This window comes from Kogia breviceps, chromosome 5, assembly GCF_026419965.1.
Source record: "Kogia breviceps isolate mKogBre1 chromosome 5, mKogBre1 haplotype 1, whole genome shotgun sequence".
In the NCBI taxonomy this organism is placed as follows: domain Eukaryota; kingdom Metazoa; phylum Chordata; class Mammalia; order Artiodactyla; family Physeteridae; genus Kogia; species Kogia breviceps.
The window spans coordinates 96,315,868-96,329,943 of record NC_081314.1 but is presented as its reverse complement, the minus strand read 5'-3'; the positions used below and the strand labels follow the sequence as shown (position 1 = coordinate 96,329,943).

Genomic DNA, 14,076 nt, shown 5'->3' with positions numbered 1-14,076 from the left:
GACCACCTGGAGGGGTGGGATAGGGAGGGTGGGAGGGAGGGTGATGCAAGAGGGAAGAGATATGGGAACATATGTATATGTATAACTGATTCACTTTGTTGTAAAGGAGAAACGAACACACTATTGTAAAACAGTTATACTCAAATAAAGATGTTAAAAAAAAAATTATAAACTTTGCACCTAAAATCAGAATTTCAAATTCACAGGCTTCTCACCAAATACAGTCCACTTTCAACAGGTTTTACTCTGAGCTTCTCCAAAACAAGCGGCTGAGTAATGTGATCCAAATCTATAATGACTAAAAATGAGCCTATTTTGTTGGGTGTATGAGAAGGTGAGCAAATTATGCTGTTTTTCCTCTCCCAGTTTCTATAACTGAAATAGGCAGAAGAGTACAGCAATTCAGAGACAAAAAAAAAAAAAAAAAAAAAATCACCCTTATGATGGATGTGGCATGAATGTATGGCAACCATAGTCTTCCTAATACTCAACCTCAGATTTGGATTGTCTCTCTGAGCTGGGCATGGAGAGGGGAGGGAACTCAGCCCCTGCCCAGCTGGTGACATGGAGGGCAGAATGAAGAGTTATCAGCTGGCAAGCAAATCCCAAGACAAAGGAACGGAGGAAAGAGGTGAGGTATGCATTCCCAGTTCCTTATCCCAAACTCAGCATTAAGCAAAGGCAATCCTCCTCTGAGAAGGTGGAGGGAGGGCAGGAGCAATATGCTGGTTCTTGTCCCTCTTTGAGGAACCACGAAGTCTGAGAAAGGAGGTATCACCATCACCACACTCACATGTTCGGAAATGCACGCATGTGCACATATGCGCACGTGCGTGCACACACACACAGAGATACGTGCCATGTGGCTGGACGGTGATACAGTCCACTCTCTTCATTATGGACATGTTGGACCTCAAGCACTTCAGTTCATGATCATTTTCTTCATAACAGGAAGGAATAAGAAGTGAAAAGACATAGTGCTATTGTGGGTAAAGTCAAGGATTTAAAAAGGGGAAATTTCATTGGCACTTGTGTTATGTGTGTAAGACAGACTAATGTGAAATAAAATTCATATTTCATGGCAAGACAAGAAAAATTTAAACTTTTTCTTCCCTTTGGCCTCCTCTCTTCCTCCTACTGTGCATTGTGTACCTGCATTATGCATCAACCGAACCTCCCCCATGGGCAGAAATGCCTGCCAAACCACAAAGAGCAACATTCTCCAAGCATCAACAAGACAACTCCTTAAAAGGTAACATCCCTTCCTGATCTTGTAAGGGGCCACAATGACGCTTAGATCTGGATTGTGTAAACTGTCAATAATATGTCATTTATTGTACAGCCCTCTGTCTCAAAAAACTATATAACTGTGCCTTGACTTCTAATGAGTGGAACAGTTCTTGGAGCATTCTGAGATGCTGTTTCCAGGTTATAATCCTCAATTTGACTCAAAGAACATTTTCCATTTCTTTCTTAGATATACTGATTAATTTTTTCGACATTAATATATGTATAGATATGGAAATTATACAGAAAGGAAAACAAAAATGCCCACTGGTGACTCAGGATTCAATTAAATAATAGCTAGTGCTTAATTTACATTTTGGAATAAAGGAAAGCCACAAGCTGACTCACCGCTGTGCTGTGATGACTCAGCAGGTAGAGAGCCCACATGAGTATAGGTGGGAAGAGGAGGCCAGAAAAGGGGTGGGGTTGTGAACGAAGCAGGTTCTGGTTTGATGATAACACCTCCTTTTAAAATGGTACTGAAAGAACAGGGAAAGTCAAAATGAAAAACGACTCAGTTGTCCCACAAAGCCTTTCCTTCTTTCCTCCTCACTCAGGGAAATTAGGTCCAGTGCTCAGGTGGAAACCGTAAGCTAGAGGAGCCACAATAGATACAGAAGCTCCTCCACTGCTATGGGGGATTTAGGTCTAGGAGTTAGTTTTCAGATTTGGAATCACCACTACAAGTTCTAGTCCTAAGGGCTATCAGAATTTATTTATCATAAAATATTGGATATATCACATCTGCTGATTCTTAGTTCCTTAGCAATAAAATTAAGACATTTAATTTTGCAGCTTTGACCTCCCAAGAACTGTTATAAAACACTTCCATACTTCCAACTGATCACCAGAGATATCTAGACCAGCCACCAACATTTATCTCAGTCACTATGAATCAGAGGCACAGGTAGAACTTTCCCAGGGAATAAAAACAGAATCTGGGTAATAAACTCTAACCATTCTTTTTCCTTTGTGCTTAGTCTAGTTTCACCTGTTCACAGGGTGCCACATTCAGACCTAGCACTTCAGACCAGAATTCCTAGTGCGAAATGGCTGCACCCAACACTTCAGCTTAGTGGGCCATGTGCAGAGATGGTGCATGCACCCAGCGCTGTTTGTGGAGCGCAGGGAGCAGCACAGCTGCAACTGACCTGCAAGAACTCCACCTCCCCTCCCCACTGACAAGAATCCTATAAAGCAGCCCCACCTACGGCCTTTCAGGGAAAGGGTGTACTCTAGAACGTAAGCTCACACCTCTTCATCTGTTGATCAAAGAATAAAGCTTTCCTTTGCTTCTGAACCAAAGTCAGTCTTGTTCTATTGGCTCACATGACACTGGGCAGGAGGACCTTTGTTGGCACCCAACTCAAAAGGGTGGTAACAAAATTTTGTTGGCCACAAAGGGACAGACGGTGGCCTTTTTGCTTGTACCTATTCCCTAGGCTCTGGGCTCATCCTGGCTTTAGTGGGAGGACAGCGGGGGCTTTGGGAGTTTTGTGTGAGGATGATTGACTCTGATTTTTGAGTAACTCTGACAGGGTAGAAAGGAAGCAGCCTTCAGCCAAATTCAGAGCAACTCTGCCCAGCAACCCAATACCCAGGTATGGTGTCCACATAGCCTGGCCCCCAGAGATATCTGGACTGTGCCCCCTTGAGGGAATCATACTGTGGCACTGTTGGGGATCAAAGACTGAAACTCATTGTCCATTGCCTCTGGATGGCCTTCCTGCGGTACCAGATGCCTGGGAACAGTGGGGACCTATGGACAAGAGGGAGGGATGGCAGACTTGCCCTCTGGCTCACCAGTAGTGCTATACTCTTGACCCCTCTACAAGGCAGTAGTAGCAGCTACACCAGGGCTTTATGCTCTCCTCGCCAACCTCCAGGGGTCAACAGTAGCATTCTTTTTTTTTTTTTTTTTTTTTTTTTTTTGCACAGGCTCTGGATGTGCAGGCTCAGCGGCCATGGCTCACGGGCCCAGCCACTTCGCGGCATGTGGGATCTTCCCGGACCGGGGCACGAACCCGTGTCCCCTGCATCGGCAGGCGTACTCTCAACCACTGCGCCAGCAGGGAAGCCCAACAGTAGCATTCTTGACAGTCACTTTTGGTTTGATAAAAGAAAGTGGCCAGTCCCAAGGACCTATAGGCAAGATTGGGTAAAGGCCCAGGTAATAAGGACTACCTGACAAAACGGAAGAAGGACACTTGATCCAAGTTCAGGGAAAAGCATCAGGGACACCTGAGTGTGAAAGGGTCCAAAGGTAGGTATGCAACTAGTTGACCTCTTCCAGTCAGCACTAGTTTCTCTGAAGTGCAGGCGAGCTCTGTGAGCTGCTCACAAGACGAGGAACACCATTATCAGGAAGCCCTGTGAGCTGCTGGCAAGTACAGGAAACACCCACTGCCAGATCTCTCCTCCCCCACTGCGTGTGAGATGAACCTTGGGTGATTCTTTATCAACTGAGGTTCCACAGGCTCTCCTCTCCAGCAATCTGGGGAGTACCCCATGGAAATCCCTCATGTTTTAACTCTCACCTGGCAGGAAGTTTGAAAACTCCTCCTCTTCGGCTGAAAGGAGGAAAGAGAAGACCCCCTCCTCAGACAGCTGTGCCACCCCCTAATGGACCAAGCTGGTCAGGAACTAACGTGGCTAAGTTGCTCCGGCCAGAGGCAGTCCCATCTAACCTGCCGTGGGATATTCCAACTGAGGAGGGACTCACTATCCCAAGCACAGGCCCTTACAAGTTCAAGGGAGACCCCCAGTTCCAGCAGAGTCCATGCCATTTGGATGCCTCCTATTTTGGTCTTTTAAGAAACCCATTAACATTTTGGTGCTGGTTCCAAATTTCCTGAACCAAAAATCTTATTAGGGTCAAATCTTGTGGCATTTGCATGCCGACAAATCACTCCAACCACCCTCTTCGGTAGTTAGACAGCCTGGCCCCAATCTGGCTGAGAGGTGGGGAAAGGTGGCCCGTTGATGGGTCTCTAAATTACAACATCATTTTACAATTGGACCTGCTATGCCAGAGACAAAATAAATTGGATAAAATCCTCTATGTCCAGTTTTTTACAGCCTTCTATCAGAACAAAGGCCTTCAAAAGGGATGTGGCTCCCCTCCACTGAGGTAATATACCCTGATTTGGGCCACAGGCCCGAGGAGCCGTCTACACTAAGCAAGACTAATTACCAGCCACAGTCCAAAAGCCCATCAGGAAAAGTACTCCCTTTGAGGCAGGAGAAGGAGAAGGAGTGTTCAGCCAGGTATACAACAATTTACCACTTCTGTATAACTGGAAGTCTCATAGTAAGGGGTTGAGGGAAGATCCAGAGGAGTTCCTGAATCTGAATAGGGGAATCTTTCAGACCCATGAACCTACCTGGGCTGATGCCCAGAGCCTCCTCAATGTCCTCCTAACAGGGGAAGAAAAGACCAGACAAAGAGAACACAAACAATGCAGGTCATGCTATTTTCAGACCAGGGAAAGTGGTCCCAGATAACAAACCCAACTGGGACCACCCAGATGATGGAGAATGAGGTGAAGACAGAGGCTGACCCATTATAAAAATAAAATCCTAAAGGGAATCCAGGCAGCAGGAAAGAAACCTGTCCACTGGAATAAGATAAAGGAAATCAATCAGGAGCCAACTGAAGACCCTCCAGGATTCCTAGAGCACCTCAGGGAAAGCCTCTAAATCTACTACCACAGCTCCTGGAGTCATTAGAAGGGAATGCAATCCTGAGGTTATATCTCATTTGCCAAAGTGCCCCCGACATTAGGTGTAAACGTCATAAACTGGAAATAGAAGCAGATACCCCTACCTCTCGACTGGTCAAGGTTGCCTACTGGGTGTTTAATAACCAAGGTATAGAGGAGGAAAAGTAAGAGGATAAATAAGCCCGGAGGCAAGCCCACCTACTGGCTGTTGCCCTCCAATGTCAACCAGTCAGCATGGGAATCTGAACTAACCACTCTAATGAGTGAGCCCCAGGCCCCTCAGGAAGGCTGAGGAACCCAAGGAAACTGGGACCCAATCGTTGCGCCATATGTAAACCAGAGGGACACTGAAAAGGAGAACGCCCTCACCGCCGCCAAAGGGGGATGGAAATGGAAGATCCTGGCCACTACCCTCAAAGGCAGATGGTCCAAATAAATGAAGAATGATGGGGCCATGGGGTTCCTAAGCTGGTACTTCAAATGACCCCCAAGAGCCCCAGCTGACATTGGACATGGGGGAAAGCCTGTCAAATTCTCAGTCGACACCAGTGCCACTTATTTGGTTCTGAACACCAGATTCAGGCAAACTCTGTCACAAGGGTTGTAAAATTATGGGGGTATCAGGGAAGGTTCAAGAACAGGCATTCGTGGAGCCATTAGAATGCAAGTTGGATGAACATACTTTTTTACCCATTCCTTCCTGTATATTCCCGAATGCCCTATACCACTGCAAGGAAGAGATATCTTACATAAATTGGGGGTCACCTAATGGGAGACAAACTGGAGACTGTCATCCCCTTAGACAAGGGCACAAGATGATAATGTTAATGGCTGAGGACAAACTTCCTAGGACAGAGCAAGTCCACGTCCTGGGAGTAAATCCTGAAGTCTGGGCCCAGGGATGGGGGGAATAGGTGCAGGAGCCAGTCCCATGGTAGTACAAACACGGACCAATAGAAAATAGTGTCCTCTCTATCAGGAGGCCTTATTGGGCATTGGCCCCATTATACAGGGCCTAATCGACCCGGGCCTCATTAGACCATGCCAATAAGCCTGTAATACCCCTTTCTCCTTATAAAGAAACCCAGTGGGGAATGCCGGATGGTACAGGACCTCAGGGCAGTCAGTGAAGCCACCTGGGATATACAACTAGTCGTCCTCAATCTTACACTCTGCTGGCTACTCAACTATCCACTAGGACCTGTTATTCTGTATTAGATTTAAAAGATGTTTTCTCCTGTATTCCATTAGCCCCAGAGTCACAAGAAATTTTTGCTTTTGAGTGGCAGGACCCAAACACACAACGAAAACAATTCTGCTGGAGAGTCCTACCCCAAGTGTTCAAAAATTTCGCCGTCATCTCTGGGGAAACTTTAGCTAAAGATCTACACGTGGAGGAGGAAACCCTCCTCCAGTATGTAGATGCCATTCATCTTTCTCTGACCTGAAGCTTTCTCTTCTTAAAAACAACAGAAGTGTGACCAGGGATATATTTGAGCCATGGCAGTGAGCCTCAACATCAGGGTACACTTTTGCCTACAGGCAAAAGACGTAGACGCGGGGGCTTCCCTGGTGGCGCAGGGGTTGAGAGTCTGCCTGCTGATGCGGGGCACACGGGTTCGTGCCCCGGTCCGGGAGGATCCCGCATGCCGCTGAGCCTGGGCCCGTGAGCCGTGGCTGCTGAGCCTGCGCGTCTGGAGCCTGTGCTCCGCAACGGGAGAGGCCACGACAGTGAGAGGCCCGCGTACCACAAAAAAAAAAAAAAAAAAGACGTAGACGCTTGCATTTTTAGGACAAATTTGATATATGACCATTATTCTCTTGCTAATATTTGGGCCATGTATCTTAAATTGTCCGCTGTCCTCTGTCTCCAAAAGGTTAGACAAATGGTGGTGCTCGGGGATATCAACAGTTGGGCTAAGGCCTGGAGACAGCCAAACATATCTAAAGGCAGCTGGGAGTTCTATTCCTCTACCCAGGGTTATGAGGACCGACACCCAAAATGAGATGGACCTTCACCCCTCAGCTCCCCTCAAGGAGCAGGACAAAAGACAGCGGAGAGATTTGTCACCAGCAAAGCTCATTAACAATTCCTGGGGAATAAAAATAGAATCTGGGTAGTAAAATAAAGTCTCACCTTTTTCTTCTCCTTTGTGCTTTGTCTAGTTTCACTTGCTCATAGGGTGCTGCACACAGAGGCCCGGCACGCAGAGCTTTGGGTCAAAGGTCCTCATGCAAAATGGCTGCGCCAGACGCCTCACCTCAGCAGACTGTGCGCAGAAGTGCCGCACAGGATACTGCAACTCAAGATGGCGGCGGTGGGCCGTGTGCAGCACTGGCACTGCGTGCGATCTGGAGCGGGAGCTGCGCAGCCGCAGAGAGAATTCGGTTCCCTCCCACGCTCCCGCTGACAAGATCCCTAGAAAGCAGCCCCGCCCCCAGCCTTTCCGTGGTTGGGGGGAGAGGGGGCGTGTACTCGAGAGCACTAGCTCACACTTCTCCATTCTTTGACGAAAGAATAAAGCTTTCTTTTGCTTCTGAACCAAACTTGGTCTCATTCTATTGGCTCAAATGATAGCGGGCTGAAGGATCATTTTTCGGGACTGTCTCAGGAGGGTCGGTTACAGAACTCCACCCCTTAGTTGATGCCATTTCTCTTGACTCAGGCTCCTGAGTAGAAGTCACAAAGCACTATGTAAATAGTTATTGAAAACCTAGGGGCATAGAGGAGGCACCGTGCTAGGCATAGTGAAGAACAAACCAGAGACCCTGATTTCATGTTTCATACAGCCTGGAAGACCCTTCTAACTTTCATTTAGGGCCTCTCACTGTTGCGGCCTCTCCCGTTGCGGAGCACAGGCTCCGGACGCGCAGGCTCAGCGGCCATGGCTCACGGGCCCAGCCCCTCCGCGGCATGTGGGATCTTCCTGGACCAGGGCACGAACCCGTGTCCCCTGCATCGGCAGGCGTACTCCCAACCACTGCGCCACCAGGGATGCCCATATCTCGCTCATTCTTAAAGGTTCATCCTGAAACCTCCCAAGTCACTGCATTCCACTGGCCTCTCGCTCCTTAGATCCCTAATAATTAATGGCCTTCACTCTCAGCACTTCACATAGTCAGTCTAAGGTCTGGAACCAAACTACCTCGAAGTTCCCAGACCCCTTAGAAGCAAAACACCCACAAACAGGTATTGGAGCCAGAATAATCCTTCTCTTCCAGTTAGGAATTTTAACCTGAGGTACTATTTATGTGCATAAATGCCTGAGGGGGCAGGGGAGAGGACAGAGGTCTGTGAATCACCTAAAATTATATGCAAAATTGTATGTATATGCTGTTTCCTAAGGAATCATGCAAAGCTTTCATAGGATTATTAAAGGAATACAAAAAAAAGTTAAGATCTTTTGTTTTACTAGGTTTTAAGCAGTTATGTCACTTTCTCAATCATAACAGTGAGCCTGGGCATCCATTTGATTTCAGCTCTACTTTCTAACAACAAAGAATGTGATTTCCAGAAACATCTCTTTTCTTTTGAAGTGCCATTGAAAAATTTACATGTGAAGTCCAATGGAGGTTATGATAAAGATTTTTTACCTATTCTAATATGTAAATTGCCCAGGACCTCCAACCAGCTTGCTCTCATTTTATGCTACATCATGGAGGAGAAACTTGGGGACGTAAATAGAATGAATGGTAATTAATTCTTACAAGTTATAGTGAGAATCATAGCCATTAGTGCCAAAGACTGAAGCTGAAAATTATTGAAATATGTGTCTAATAGAACTGCTTTATCACTCTCAGCTTCTGTCATTTGATACTTACATTACATTCAGACCACCAGAAAGAGACCTCAAATTTCCAGAAAGAAATGGCCCAGAAAAACAAATTTTCAATCTTATACTTAAGCATTCCTATATATCTTTTTTTTTTTTTTTTTTTTTTTTTGCTGTACCCAGGCCTCTCACTGTTGCACTGGCGTCTCCCGTTGCGGAGCACAGGCTCCGGACGCGCAGGCTCAGCGGCCATGGCTCACGGGCCCAGCCGCTCCAAGGCATGTGGGATCCTCCCGGACCGGGGCACGAACCCGTGTCCCCTGCATCGGCAGATGAACTCTCAACCACTGCGCCACCAGGGAAGCCCCCTATATATCTTTTATACTCTAGTTGGGTTTTGTCATACAGAAGCAGTTGCAGCAGCAATACACTTTTCTTGGCAGGGAGGGGTGGCAGGTGGAGGGAACCTTCAAAAAATATTTGAAACAATGACTAAATACTTTTTCCCTTAGATCATAGTTATCAAAGCCTAGGTAGAGAAGGAAGAGAAAAAAACCTTCAGTTCTATGATTGCCTTCCAGCATTTTCCATTTTGTGTGTAATCAGAGTGTGTAAGGAGAAATAATAAATTTGGAAAGTTAAATAAGATCTTTGTAATCCAAACCCGTACAGGAGGAAGGAGGAAGGTAGCTTTAAACAGAGAGAGGAAATGATTCTAAAAATTAAACTCCTGAAGGAAAAACACTGCAGAAATAGTGCGTAATAATAATAGTTACAGTTCTTAAATGAGATATTATATAAAGTTAAAAATTAGATGTAATTAAATTTTTCATGTCAACCCTTATGACACTCCTTTAGTAACAGCATGTGGCATTATGCTGTTCTTATTGTTTCATTCTTATGAAACAGAATAGGAAGTAATAGGCCAAAGAGAGGCAGAGAACAGACTAATAACAGAAGGAAAACTAAAGCCAAGGGATAAATACACATGTACTTCACAGAGATATTGTCGCAAATTCCCTCAGAAACATAAAATGCCATAATAACAGATGTCTTTCAAGGTGAGTACTATGAAGGAAAGCCAGTGCAATCTTTCCCATTATAATCTTTAAAACTTTAAAGAAGATAGCTCCTTGGATATTGTAATCCAAAGTACTATAAAGCATCATTACAAGTGAAAACCCAAACACTAAAACAGAAGTTTTCTTAAATAAGGCTATACTAATATATTAACAGACCCAAGTAAGACAAGATTGCAAACTGTACAGTATTCATAATTAGAAGTGAGAAAATTAACATTCTTCAGTTTTTACACTTTATGATTTCTGTATTTGTTTATATTTGAAATCCCTGTTTCCTATGTGATCACTATGTACTCCATATCTTTTAATTTTCGGGGTTCCCTAAATGAAGTACAAAGCAATTCAGGAACAAGAAACAAAGTTAACACTGGGCAGTACTCATCATATAATGATTTTCAAAAAGATCTGCTAAATGATATAAATTCACTAAAACAGAGGTGTTTAAAAACTATCTCACTGGATTTATTCACTGGTTCCTTTAAAGGAAGGTGAATGGTTAGCAAAAACACTTCTCTTTCACTTTCTCTTCCTTTTTCGAGCCATTTATTTTAATGGCTACATCAATTGTGCACACTAGGACTTATAAAGCACTGTAAAAAGAGTGTCAATCATCAGCTAAAGGGAGCAGAAGTTTAAAGGTAATATCTGAGAAGGGAAACCAAGAGGTGAACTTAAGAATTACAGAAACCGAGCAACCTAATATGATACATTACCAGGGAGAGCCAAGCATAACAGAAAGAACTGGAGGAAGATGACGGGGTGGAGACATTACATAAAATACTAATGTGTCCCCAGGGTTCTGGAACTAAATGGTGAAGAGTACGTCTAGATAAGATGGAGAGAGTTCATTGTAAATTTGGAGTTCAGAATATAAGATTACATGAATAAAGAGATAAGTGCCTGTGTACCCAAGTTCATGACAAATGCATTTGCAGGCATTTCCACATAGACTTGGAGAATATGCTGATTACCTGCAGTTCCCTGGAGGCCTAAAATACTTCATATGTTGCAGAGGGGCAGTATGCTGGGTACCTTAGTCACCTGTAGGATCAGTGCCATTAATACCACTGCTGTTACCATCATTTACCAGGCTCTCTCTTATCCACCCCGTAGCAGTTTCCAGGTTCATAATTACCTCCACCTGCCTGATCTCACTTTACCTCTCGTGCCACTTAACTGTTTCAGGTCTTCAGGGAAGAAATTATTAAATCTTCTTTATTAATATTAAAAATTATAAATTATTAAATCTTAAGAAATAATTAAATTAAATAGGCTCAGGAGGGACCCATTGGATACCTTGACAATCATTCACAAGTGCATGAATGCATGTATTCATTCATTCATTGAATAAAGATATACTGAGCACCAACTATATGTTAGGCTTTGTGACACTGGAGACACAGAGTTGAAAATCAAGTCTCTCCCCTCAAGGAACTCCCAGTCTAGAGAGGACGTAGGCACACCAACAGTAATGACACACTATGCTGATGCTACTGGGTGGGGACACAGAACATGTCGGTAGCGCTGGTAAGATCACAGGGAGAACAGGACAGGTCAAGGAAAGTATTATCAGGATGTCTCCTAAAGAATGGGTTGAAGTTTGACTGCAGAATAAATATATGGAGGGCACCGTGAGCCACAATTACTGAAGCTCAAGCACCTAGAGCCCGTGCTCTGCAACAAGAAAAGCCACCGCAATGAGAAGCCTGCACACCACAACAAAGAGTAGCCCCCGCTCGCCGCAACTAGAGAAAGCCGCACAGCAATGAAGACCCAAAGCAGCCAAAAATAAATTAATTAATTTAAAAAAAAACAAAGGGCTTCCCTGGTGGCACAGTGGTTAAGAATCTGCCTGCCAATGCAGGGGAAACGGGTTTGAGCCCTGGTCCGGGAAGATCCCACATGCCACAGAACAAATAAGCCCATGTGCCACAACTACTGAGCCTGCGTGCTAGAGCCCACGAGCCACAACTGCTGAGCCTGCGTGCCATAACTACTGAAGCCTGCACGCCTAGAGCCTCTGCTCTGCAACAAGATAAGCCACCACAATGAGAAGCCCACGCACCACAACAAAGAGTAGCCCCTGCTCGCTGCAACTAGAGAAAGCTGTGCAGCAACGAAGACCCAATGCAGCCATAAATAAATAAATAAATTATATATATATATATATATATATATATATATATATATATATATGAAGGGCATTCCAGAAAGAGACCACACAATTTTAGTTATAGTGAAAAGTTAAATTATCATTACCAATTATCAAAATTACCATTCCATCATTTCCTCAGAGGTGTTCATTATATTTTTTGTTGTTGTTATTATTCATTTTTCTGTGAGTTTTTATTTTTTTTAACATCTTTATTGGAGTATGACTGCTTTACAATGGTGTGTTAGTTTCTGCTTTATAACAAAGTGAATCACCTATACATATATATATCCCCATATCTCCTCCCTCTTGGGTCTCCCTCCCACCCTCCCTGTCCCACCCCTCTAGGTGGTCACAAAGCACCGAGCTGATCTCCCCGTGCGATGCAGCTGCTTCCCACCAGCTATCTATTTTACATTTGGTAGTATATATAAGTCCATGCCACTCTCTCACTTCCTCCCAGCTTACCCTTCCCCCTCCCTGTGTCCTCAAGTCCATTCTCTACATCTGCGTCATTATTCCTGTCCTGCCCCTAGGTTCTTCAGAACCATTTTTTTTTTTTTAGATTTCATATATATGTGTTAGAATACAGTATTTGTTTTTCTCTTTCTGACTTACTTCACTCTGTATGACAGACTCTAGGTCCATCCACCTCCTTACAAATAACTCAATTTCATTTCTTTTCATGGCTGAGTAATATTCCATTGTATATATGTGCCACATCTTCTTTATCCATTCATCTGTTGATGGATACTTAGGTTGCTTCTATGTCCTGGCTATTGTAAATAGAGCTACAATGAACATTGTGGTACATGACTCTTTTGAATTATGGTTTTCTCAGGGTATATGCCAGTAGTGGGATTGTTGGGTCATATGGTAGTTCTAATTTTAGTTTTTTAAGGAACCTCCATACTGTTTTCCATAGTGGCTGTATCAATTTACATTCCCACCAATAGTGCAAGAGGGTTCCCTTTTCTCCACCCTATCCAGCATTAATTGTTTATAGATTTTTTGATGATGGCCATTCTGACTGGTGTGAGGTGATACCTCATTGTAGTTTTGATTTGCATTTCTCTAATGACATCATATTCTTTTGGCATTGGTTTCATATGATTTTTTAAAAATAACTTTATTTATTTTTGGCTGCACTGGGTCTTCGTCACTGTGCACGGGCTTTCTCTAGGTGCAGTGAGCGTGGGCTACTCTTCATTGTGGTGTGTGGGCTTCTCATTGCAGTGGCTTTTCTTGTTGTGGATCACGGGCTCTAGGAGTGCGGGCTTCAGTAGTTGTGGCACACCAGCTCATTAGTTGTGGCTCGCAGACTCTAGAGTGCAGGCTCAGTAGTTGTGGCGCATGGGTTTAGTTGCTCCGCAGTATGTGGGATCTTCCCGGACCAGGGCTTGAACCCGTGTCCCCTGCATTGGCAGGCAGATTGTTAACCACTGTGCCACCAGGGAAGTCCTCATATGATATTAAAGTGTTATCATAAACATTTATTGACACCACAGAATGGAAGTGGCCCCCTCACCTCATGTGTCAGTCTAACCAGTTTGCTTTATCAGTGTCACTCGGCTTTACCACTTCATGAAGCTGATAGTGTGGCATTACTGTGTCAGGCTCTGCCTATCTCATAAACACCATACCTTTGCTTTCTGCTTCATCCCTGTCGTGATCTAGCACAACAGCTCTGATTTCACTCTCATTCTCTTCTACTCCTCATGGCTAGAAAGAAAGAAAAGAAGAAGAAAACAGCTTTGTTACTTTGTGTAACATTGGGTTAGAGCTCTCTCATTAATACATTCTTATCCCCATGGGTCAGGCACCGTGGTCAAATCAGAAAGACCTTCATGGTTCCTGTTTTCTCAGTCTTTTATCTCACTCTGCATGTAACAAGTGATATTCAGGTGGGGGGGACAAATTCTGGTAAACCTGGTCCTCAAATTTTGTGGGGGAAGAAAAAGACTTGCAATAATTTTTCATGGTCAGAAGCACTAAGGGTACACAAGTAATAGATTACTATAGGTGTAACATAAAGGGTACAAATAATGCCCAAATGCTAG

The 14,076-nt window shown here is 44.3% G+C and overlaps 1 long non-coding RNA gene across 1 annotated transcript in view; it reads right to left on the bottom strand.

The window, feature by feature from the left end:
• Window positions 1-13,714, bottom strand: part of LOC136794267 (uncharacterized) — a 154,141-nt gene extending 140,427 nt beyond the window's left edge. The window contains exon 1 of the long non-coding RNA XR_010840792.1: window positions 13,660-13,714. This is a non-coding gene — a long non-coding RNA (uncharacterized lncRNA). The remainder of the gene's footprint in view (window positions 1-13,659) is intronic.
• Between the last annotated feature and the right edge of the window lie 362 nt (window positions 13,715-14,076).